Consider the following 9,817-nt stretch of genomic DNA (forward strand, 5'->3'; position numbering starts at 1 on the left):
CTTCATTGTAAATCATAGGAAAACTCTAGCATTTCATATACTGATATGCCTCATGTTAAGGTCGTGTGTGCTGTTAAGATATGGAAAGTACCAAGTTTCTTTTAAGGCTTCTTTTGAATTATGTGATAATATAAAATCACTTGTCATAATGCTTGTTTTTATTCTTCTCAAGTGTCCATTAAGGTCCTACAATGGATTCTGAAATGATCACCGTGAATATAAACTTCGAAGGTGATTTCTGTCGTCTACATACGTTACACCGTAGACAACGTAATAAATAAACGTAGTGTTATGAATAAATTAAGAAGGAAACGTTTTCTATAAAGTTAAGATTGCAGCTTTGTCTTGACAGTAACTAAGAGGATAAAATTACTAGTGAGCAACTACTTACTCAATTCAACAACTCACAATAAATAACACAACGAACTTTATCTCATTCAACCTACAAAATTTAAGATTGCACAGAAATATTTTCAGCGACCCACCATATCAAACTGAAACCGTCCAAGTACCCAGCACTGCTGCTGTACATCCAATATCCATCCAAAGCTCAAAACGATATAAAGATGTTTTAATCACAATTAATACATTGCAAACGTGTTCAGACGCATCTTCTTAGTCAAGGGCAGCAGACCACTTAGTACACAACTCAGTTCTTCGTACTTTGAAGCATTATTAACCATGTGTTACTTAGAGAACATGTTGAATGCATGCTGTATTTTGTAAGACGATGTGTTCAGGAATAGCTGCTGTCAAAATACCAAACAGTTATGGATAATTGTCAAAGAAATAAAGACCACAATTTCTTCTGGTCTGGCTTATAGTTTTCAAAATATTGACTGTTGTATTGTCACATTCTGGGAAGAGATATACACGGAATATTATCAGAGAAGAGTTCACAGAAATAGTGCAATTTGGAAAATCACAAGCTAGAGGTTGGTTTTATGAAGTACATAGAAATCATAGTGTATGGACCCTACATTTTCAGTAGAATCACCTCCATGTAATTCACTGGACAGGAGACTTCCTCTGCGACAGTATCTTAGAGTGTTTCCATTTTCATAATTACAAATTCGCGTTCCTCCTTCCATGAATTAAAGAATCACACTTTGACAAGATCTGATGTCATCTTGAGAGGGCTTGACACCACAGAGCATTTTTAACACTTATACAAAGAGCACAAAAAGCAACTTCTAAGCACTGTGGGCAACTTTCACATTGTGCCGTGCCTGAACTGTCGCCCTCCAACGAGAAGTATCCATCATCGACGTATTCGTAATAATGGTGTCATATGTTGACAACTGTTTTATGAACGAACTTGCACAATTTTCATCTTACGATAGAAAATTAACAGAAACGACAGCTGCTATTCCCCAATCACATTCGAACATTTTGCATATTCGTTTTATATGCAATGCTTTACATAAAATATTAACATAAATACATATATATGTCATACAGAAAACTGGCGTTACGAAGTAGCGTATTAACTTCTGTGTATTTCATCGCTAAGTATTATAGTGGTTAGTCAGCACACTAGTAGTTTACATATTCAACGATGGCGGTTCTTTCATCTGTATCAGGAGAAAAATATGTTATTTCAGAATACTTTTACAGTATGATACCTCTTTCAGTATTGAACAGCCATATACTCGCCAACATCGCACCCAAGTATTGCCAAGCAGAGAATAAAAAGTATATAATTCAGCTTTTTGAAGTGTCTACTTTCATATGAATGTACAGTTGCGAACACAAATTGCAGCCTATTTGTTTCAGAAAGGCCAAAGTTGGAAGGGACTTGTGCTGCAAGACTTAAGTGAGGGAGCTAATAAAGAAGAGCAAAATCAGCAGACGGCAAGGACATTTGCATGTTGAATGACGAACGACTTTATTCGTCATCTGTAGCGTCACACCTATTTGCTGAACTTAGTGAGGCGTTCCTGTATTTTCCTCTGTCAACATCTGGCAAGAGATTGGAAATAAATCGTGGAATTCATTTATCTTTAACAAAGTCTCGCACGGCTGTGGACGCTCTACTATGAAAAATTTAACACAATGAACATGAGAAATATGAATAAACATTATAACAGCAGCTGAATGGTGGCACTAAATCATTAAAAGCAATTTTAGAAATTACGCGGGGCGTTCAGTAAGTAATGCAACACATTATTTTCTGACTGCAGGTTGATATTATTCAAAGTTTCAATATGCCAGACCCTTTCCCACTCTTCTGGCTACAGAACACTACTTTTCAAGATAATTTCCGTTCGGTGCGACAACATAGCGCCACGTTACGTGCAGGGCCCGTAGCCCCCACCGAAACGCTCTACTGGTCGTCGTCTGAGCCAGCGTCTCGCTGCATCAGTAACCTCCCAGCCTTCCACGTACAGCTTCCCGAGGAGTGCAGTCTTCATTAGGACAAACAGATGGAAGTCAGAATGTGCGATATCCGGGCCGTAAGGTGGAGAAAGCGGTACAGTCCAATGAAACTTTGTGAGCTCCTCCCGGTTGCACAGATCTGTGTGAGATCTTGCGTTGTCATGGAGAAGTTCGTTTGCATTTTTGTGGCAACGACCACGCTGAAGTCGTTTCTTCAATTTCTTGACGGTGTATGCGGCCTGCCAACAAGCAGGCGGTTGAACTGGTTTGAGCTACCTTGTTGCAGCGATGGCACACCCATTGACAACGACTCACTGTACTTTTATTCACTGTCAGGTCCTTTGACGCTCTCCAAGGGCCTATGAATATCCCTGATGCTGGATTTTCCACAGAAACAGATTCAGTGACAGCCCTATGCCTGGAATGCACCTTCGTCACAGACGTCATTTAGAGGGCTACGTACAGCAACACAACTTATCGGATCTTTATGAACCAACAGGGGCTGAATATTCCACGATGTCCTGCAACATGTTCCGCATTTTTTTTTTCAACCGAAATTGGTGGAGGAAAAAACGTGCTTCATTACTTATAGAACGCTCCTCGTATAATCGAAGTCCACATATTTGTCTTTCCTAAGCCAGGTTTTTACATTTGAAAGAGTTCTTCTCAAGAGAGTCCCACAGGAGATAATTAAATATTTTCAGTGCTCAAAGATAGACTTAAGTGGTGTTTGGAGTAACATGTATGCTGACAGTCAACGAGAAATCGACATCGAACCACTGTAATTTAAACTTACCATATCAGCACTCAGTTGACTGTTTAGCAACTATTCATTAAACATCGCCAGGGATTTCACAGTGAAACTAGAACCAAATATAATTCTTCTAGTGATTACTCGTATTAAGCCAGGTTAGTCACATCCATTAAATATCTGATTGTATACGTACGGAGCGATGAAGAGAGAAACGATCAAACAAAACATATTGTAAAGAAGTCAAATGTGAGACTCACAGTGAAACAATCAGCAGGTTGCGCAGTCCAAACACGAAGGAGGTGGCGTATAGAAATGGTCATCGTCTACCTGACAAATACTGGAAGGGATTGATAGACGAAACAGATGAGATCCAAAGAAGAGCAGTGAGCTTCGTCAGAAATTCGCTTAGGAACCTCGAAAGCATCATTAACAATCTCACCCATCATCAGTGCGAGACTTACAGGAGGAGCGCTATGCATATGAGTGCATTACTTTTAAAATTAAGGTAGGGTGCTTTCTAGAAGAATCAACCGTTATACAGATTCATCCAAGATGAATCTCACTAAAAGAACACGTAGGTAAAATTTAGGAGTAGCGAGGTAACACGAATGTTTACTGACAATTGATCCAGTCTCGACTGGAAAGGAATCAGAAAGGGGAGTGGGGAGGAGGAGGGAGCAGGGGAAACACTTGTACACGAAATTCCCTCCAGCACGAACCGCCATAAGGTAGTTTACGAAGTATGGCTGTAGATGTAGATGCAAGTGCAATTGTACATATAGGTATTATTAAGATAGTTATTGCTGTGTTACATCTCGTTTAGTTAATTGTCTCAGTGGTATCAGATGCCACTTTCACTTTTCAGAAGATGTATCTATAAATGTCGCTTGCGACGTACTAAACGCCAAAACACGATGAATTTCGTTTAATGTTAGAATTACTTTATTTGCGTTACCCCCGGAGTCCTTCATGAACAGGAATAACGAAACTTTTCCTACAATAAACATTTGACGGGTAAGTACACAAAGAGAAATATTATTATAACAGTGAAAACACCGTTTAGCTGGAGAACCGAAAGAAAGGGTTTCCTTCTTCACGTAATTGTCACGTTCTGCCAGCAGCGATGGAGAATCCAGTGAAATGTCAGAACGTACGTACTGCCATAGACGTCACAACAGAATGAAGAACCACTGAATGCAGGCTTCCCCTTTCAGCATTTCAATGTAAATATGCCTGTTTGCGTCCCCATCCACGAGTACATTTAATAAAGGTAACTTTTTTTTTAATCTGTGACAAAAGTTCAGTCATAAAATGAACGTTAACTTCGTTATCTTTACAGTATAATGGCACAAATGAAATGTTTCGTTCCAGGAAAAGTATCGAATGTGCGTTCCTTCAAAATACAATTTTCGCGTACGTATGACTCACTCAGAATAAAAAGACCCGCTTTAACTGATAGAGAAGTGGAGTAAAATTTCTGTCAGCAACTGATAGTATGAAGTATTCCTTTTCTATCAGAACGGGTGAACACGTCTTTCCACATACTAATACTGTCATCTCATAAGTCTCTCTCATTTGTCCTTATATTTTTAAGTGGATTTCCGATAGGGATGGCAATTGTCATTCAAACAACCGGTTTTCGGTTTCACCAGTTCTTTTCGTCTCTAGTTTAACCTCAATGTTAATACCGTTCAAAATAAACTATTACCGATTCTTCGTTTCTTATTGCTACTACTGCAAAACGAAGACAAAGAACAAACACTGAAAAGCTCTAATGAAGATGTAGAAGTTGGAGATGGTGACCGATGTGGGGTGCAGGCTGCGGCATAAATCGGTCTCATCGTCTCCAACCAAGATTGCGAAGTTGGAGTAGATGGGCGCAGTGACAGCTAGAGCGCGAAGTCACAATCTCGTGGCTTCTCTGTACCACAACTCTTGGACAATATGAATTTTTCACCCAGAAGCAACTGCAGAATTAAGTGTTCATTTTTATGCCAAGTTTATACCGCGCATCAGGAAATTATAGGTACAACACTCAAATTAACTTTTTCTCCCAAGGAACATTGAGGTTTGGTCCTCGTAATCTTTTGCGGTGGCATTACTAAATAAAATCTTCCCGATTTCCAAGCAGCGTGAATCCCAATAAAATTCTCGAGCTTCAGATGGTTTGCTCCACCAACACCGTCAGGAGTAAAACTACTGACTGCCCAGTTTGCTTTCTTTTTCCTTTATTTTAATTTTATTCCTCTACCCCATATAGGCAGGGAAGGGACGGCAGTGGCACAATCCACCGCTTTTCAGCCGAGTGACATGACAATGAATAAAAGGGGAAAACTATACATATAAAGGGATAAAAAGGGGGACATAAAAACCAAATAAGTGGAGATAAAGGGGGTTAAAATATATACTGACAAGGAGGCATTCCTTGTGGGACAGTTCAAAAGGTCGCCATATAGTTAAAAGTCACCGATGGCGGTTCGTGCAGCACATAAAATACAATGAAGTCACACGCACAGGTTAAAAGTAGGTCACAGTTTTGAAACACTCCAGAACAAAGACACTCTAAAACAACTGTAAGATACGAAGCACACATGATGAAGAATAAAAGTGCTGTGAGGGACCTGCGTAGGGAGAGGCTAGAGACGAGGGAAAAAGAGGGGAGAGAAAGGTGCAGTGGGGGAAGAGGCAGCATAAGAAGGAAAGGGGGCTAGGTGGTGCACCAAAGGGCAGGAGTTGTACAGGGTGGGAAATGGAGAGGAATAGCAAGGCCGGACGGAGTGCAGAGACACTGAAGTGGTGTACTGGAAATGGAGGGAGTGGTGGAGGGAGGAAAACCACTCAGGGGAATGGGAGAGGAGAGGGAGATCTGAGGAGTGGGAGGGGAGGTAGGGTTAGAATTGATAGGAGGGGTAGATGTCAGGGCGAAGCCCATCGTCCAGGAGGGGTAGATGCTGGAAGTTGCACTGGTAAAGGAGGTAGAGAGTGCGGATATGGAGAGAGGGCGGGACACAAAGATAAAGGTGCTGCAATGGGCTGGAGATGGAGAGGAAAGGGAATAACAGAGGTTGAGGGGTATCGAGTCAGTGGACGATGTACATGGTTTGGATGTGTTTGAGGAAAAGAAGAAAATGGGGGAAGGGTATGAGGTCGCAGAGGACACACGTGGGGGGACGGAAGTAGGATACGGAAGGCGAGGTGGAGTGCATGGCGTTCTAGTATTTTGAGGGCCTTATAGAATCTGGGAAGGGAACAAATCCGAGCGATGCTGGCACACCAAAGGAGGGGGCGGATCAAGGATTTGTATGTGAGAAGGATGGTGGAAGGATGCAGTCTCTATGTCCAGTCTGACAGGAGCTTGTTAGACTGTTCATTCCATCCAGCAACTCATATAATTCTTCTTCAGTTCCTCTGAGGAAAGCAATGTCATCAACGAATCGTTTTGTTGATATCCTTTCATCTTGAACTCTAAATCCACTCCTGACCCATTCTCTCATTCCAATCATCACTTCTTCAATGTACAGATTGAACAGTAGGGGTGAAAGTCTATATCCCTGTGCTACACCCTCCCTAATCCGAGCATTTCGTTCTTGGTCATCCGCTTTTATTATCCCCTCTTGGCTCTTACGCACATATTGTCTCCTCTTCTCTTTACTCTATGCCTGTTTCCGGGTCTGTACAGTTGTATCCCACCTTCTCTCCGTCTCCATATCCTCCACCTCCTTTAACAAGCACTTTCCAGCACCTATCTCTCCCAGATGATGTTCTTCACTAGGTATGTACCCTTCCTACCAGCTGTAACCCCACTTCCTACGTCTCCTCCTTTTCCCTGAGCATTTTTCCCTTCCTACACCCCCTACCATTGCAGCGGACCCATTTCTCATCTCTGCATTCCGTCCTGTCTCGCTTTCCTTCTCACAACACGCCCATCTACTGCCACGTGGTGCACCACCCAATCCCATTTTTTCATCCTACCCTCTACAGCTCCCCCTCTACACTCTCTTCCTTCCTCTCAGGACTCCCCTCCCTCAGCAGACCCCTCCCACCATTTTTTATTCCTTATGGTGTTTGCTCCACTTTGTATAGTAGTTTTAAAATGCCGTCGTTCTGGTGCCGATTTTTAGTACTGTGGCCAACTTCCATCTTGTGCGTGTGACTTTGGTGCATTTTACAAACTACTCACATAGCCATAGCATTTTTAACTGCCTTACAATGAACGTCTCCATGTAGGTGTATATTTTAGCTCCTGCTTTCTTTCCCATTTTATGTTCCTATGTTCCCCTTTGTAATGCCTTTTTAAATGTTTCATTTCATCTTTTTAATAACTGTATTGTCTCTCTGCCACAGAGCAGTGGATTGTGCCACTGACAGCCCTCCCCTGCCCATACGGGGCCAGGGAATGAAATTACAGTGAAGCAGTAAAAAAGCCAACCGTGGTAGTCAGTAGTTTTATTCTTGACGGCGTTGGCGGAGGTAGCCATCGAAAGCTCGATAACTGTGTCGGAATTGATGCAGCTTGAAAACAGAGACAGAAGATTTTATTTAACACTGAGGATGTTTTGTCATTACATGCCGTCTCAGGTTTGTTGTGAATCGTCCTTCTTTTTTATCTTTTAAGAGCATTTTACTTCATTGCTATCGTACTTGGTAAAGCACTTCCGCAAACTTAGGTTGGTACCATTTTGCTGCACAACTGATGTCCTAGGATGACAGCGGGAAATTGCAACGCTAACGGAGAATAACTAGGACACAATTTTGTTTGTGATCCGTAATTACAAAGGCCGATAGTTATTTAGTTTTCCTGGGAAACTTTTAACTGGTTCCTAATTTTCGTTATTGCTTATAGCAAACTATTTTCTCGTGTGGATCACAATGATGTATCGATTTGGCTCGGCGTTGCAGCAACGCACGTCTCCTGCCTTACTGAGTTGATGTGAACATGGCTCCATCATCTGGTGGGAGTATGTCAGAAGCAGCACTAGCCTATTGACTCACATTTTTGTATCCCGCCGGGACGGCGGCGCTTGGGTTTGCTCCTGTAAAATCAAGGGTAGGCCGAATGTAGGATGTGAGTAGGAGAAGGAGAAGGAGAAGGTGAAATGCTTCTGTACTGGTGGTAGATTTTACAAGTTTACTATAGTCAGAATTAGGATTACGTTAGGCTTACTTAACTTTCGCTGAGATGCGCACGTAGGTGCGAAGCCGTGCAGGTATCAACGCTAACATCGACTAGAAGTTACAAAGACAAAATCTGTAGTGCCTTGCCCACTATGAAATAGAAACACTGTTGGTTGATCGTCTGCTCGGAATCAAAGTGGGCTGAATCTGGAGCGGCGCTCGTAGAGCTGCACAGCGCCGGCTAGAGGGCGCTGTCGTCCGTGTCGGTGTCGTAGTGCCAATCTAAGAACTCGTACCTACGCCGTGGTATCGTAGCTATCGATACCACACACATAGCGGATAGCCATGGAACCATGTCAGTAAGTCAAAGAGCGGTAACACGAAAACTTTTCTGATATTTTTGGTATTGGCAGGAGAGTCAGGAGAATGATGAAAGAGGCACTGTATTTGTGTGTGACCCGTAACAAGGCGTATGAATGGTCCCTCCATCAAAGGCCTTTGTCAGCATTAAAGATATGACAGAGGATAGAGATGACAACCAAAAACAAGAAACCTTGACGAAATTAAAAAATATACGGTAATGCCATGAGTGCGAATTGCAGGTGTAGTTTTGCTAATGAGGATTATTAGATCATCTATTTCGTCTTGAATAGCTACACCGTTAATCTGCAGAACAATGCTTCTTTGTCTTTGATGATGTTCAGTTTAGAAATCTCAAACTTTGTCGCCATGATGCTTATTCCACCACAATCAGCAATACTTTTCTGATCCGTAAGTGTGTCAACATTTATAATGCTACCTCGGATAAACCAGAGTTTTCGATAACATCGAGTGACTTTGGCCGATGTAATCATAAAAAACGTAAAATTTAACACAAACATCATTTCAAAATGGAGACCAACGACGTAGTGAAATAAGGAATACTACTAGTTCTTAATAATAAATATTTAAGCTAACGGCGCAACAGCGGCAACGATCTAAAAGAACAGCAAAATCATAGTAATAGCCAACTGCGCTAAATGAACATAAAAAGAGAAACTCGAAACTATGCTTACTTTGAAAGACGCTTAAAACACATAAGCAACGCAAACCAGCTTCAACGGGTATCGAAAACATCTCTTGACATATGTAGCTCAACTAAAAGCCTGATAGCAATGCTAGAAGCCAAAAACGGCTAGCTATATAAAAAGCGAAAACTCGATACCTATACAGACATACAAAAACCACAGCAAATATTTAAATGCGATAACAAAATAATTACTTCATCTGTTAACTAAAATGAAAAAGCTGACAGCAAAGCAGAAGGTAAAAACTGATACCGATATAAAAGGCCACAAGGCGACACCAGTACAACTAATGACGCTTAGTGTCGGAAACGTCACTTGGTTACATTAGTTAACTTAAACCACCGTTACCAATAAAAGAAGCCAAAAAGAAATAACAGTCAAAAATTTCTAAAATGTAAATCAACTGACGTAACAAAACACGGTATAGAAATAAACCAAAGTATTGATACGTTTAACATCACCGTAACACAGTAATTTAGCTTCAATCTCTCAAAGCAAGCAG

The sequence above is a fragment of the Schistocerca piceifrons genome, chromosome 7 (genome assembly GCF_021461385.2).
Source record: "Schistocerca piceifrons isolate TAMUIC-IGC-003096 chromosome 7, iqSchPice1.1, whole genome shotgun sequence".
In the NCBI taxonomy this organism is placed as follows: domain Eukaryota; kingdom Metazoa; phylum Arthropoda; class Insecta; order Orthoptera; family Acrididae; genus Schistocerca; species Schistocerca piceifrons.